Below are 1,161 nucleotides of genomic sequence, written 5' to 3' on the forward strand. Positions count from 1 at the left end.
AGACAGACAGACAGACAGACAGACAGACAGACAGACAGACAGACAGACAGACAGAGAAAGGGAGAGAGTGCAAGCACACAAAGAGAGGGGAAGGGGCAGAATCAGAAAGAGAAAGATGGATGCGAGAGATATAGACAGAGAAAGATGGATGTGAGAGGGGGAGAGAAAGAGAGAGAGGGAAAGAGAGAGAGAGACAGAGAGAGACAGAGAGAGAGACAGAGAGAGAGAGTGAGAAAGAGACAGAGACAGATAGACAGAGAGAGTAAAGTTCAGAGAGAGACAGAGACAGAGAGAGTAACGTTCAGAGAGAGACAGAGACAGACCGAGAGAGAGAGAGAGAGAGAGAGAGAGAGAGAGAGAGAGAGAGAGAGAGAGAGAGATGAATTTAGCGAATAAAAAGATGATGTGGTAAACAGACTGAAGCAAACAAACAAACAAACAATCAAACAGACAGACAAACAAGTACGAGATATAAGGAGACAAACAAATAAACACACCGAACAACTAACAATCAATCAAACACAATCAAATACAAGTGTCTTTGTTTATACAGTTAATCTTAGGATTTCCCTCTAGCCTCTACTGTTGCGAATAAAAAAGCAACACCCCCCCCCCTAAAAAATCAACAACCAAACAACAACAACAAAAACATTTATTTCGTAGTAGGCCTATAGGCTATTCCAGAACCTCAATTCATTTATTATTATAATCAGATTGTCAGAATCCAGGTGAGTACAAAAATGTCTACCAACACAACATTTCAAGACAGTTTTACTTTTAGTAAGGTTTTACGGCGCTCGCAAGTGCATATGGTCATATTATGAGCGCCAAGGGGTGGATATGTCAACAAAGAAGTCCAAACTGGGAATCAAGCTTACTCTGCTCACCTCTCTAGTCTCAACAGCACAAGGTCTGCTTCGACTATCAAGGCACCCCGGAAATAGCAGTTCACAAGAGAGTGACACATACAAAAGAAGTAAAGAAAAAACGAAGATAGTAAGGGTGAGGAAAGAAAAAAGCAGCAGTTCCCCCTATAATATGTTGTTTCGTCAGAGTATTGTATGAACATGACATTGATAAAAATAAATCAGCCCATTTACAATTCTACTGTGCCCCTTTGGAAATGGCCTGAAGACAACTTCAGTCAGTAGCACTGCCGGG

The sequence above is a fragment of the Aplysia californica genome, unplaced genomic scaffold (genome assembly GCF_000002075.1).
Source record: "Aplysia californica isolate F4 #8 unplaced genomic scaffold, AplCal3.0 scaffold00116, whole genome shotgun sequence".
NCBI lineage: Eukaryota > Metazoa > Mollusca > Gastropoda > Aplysiida > Aplysiidae > Aplysia > Aplysia californica.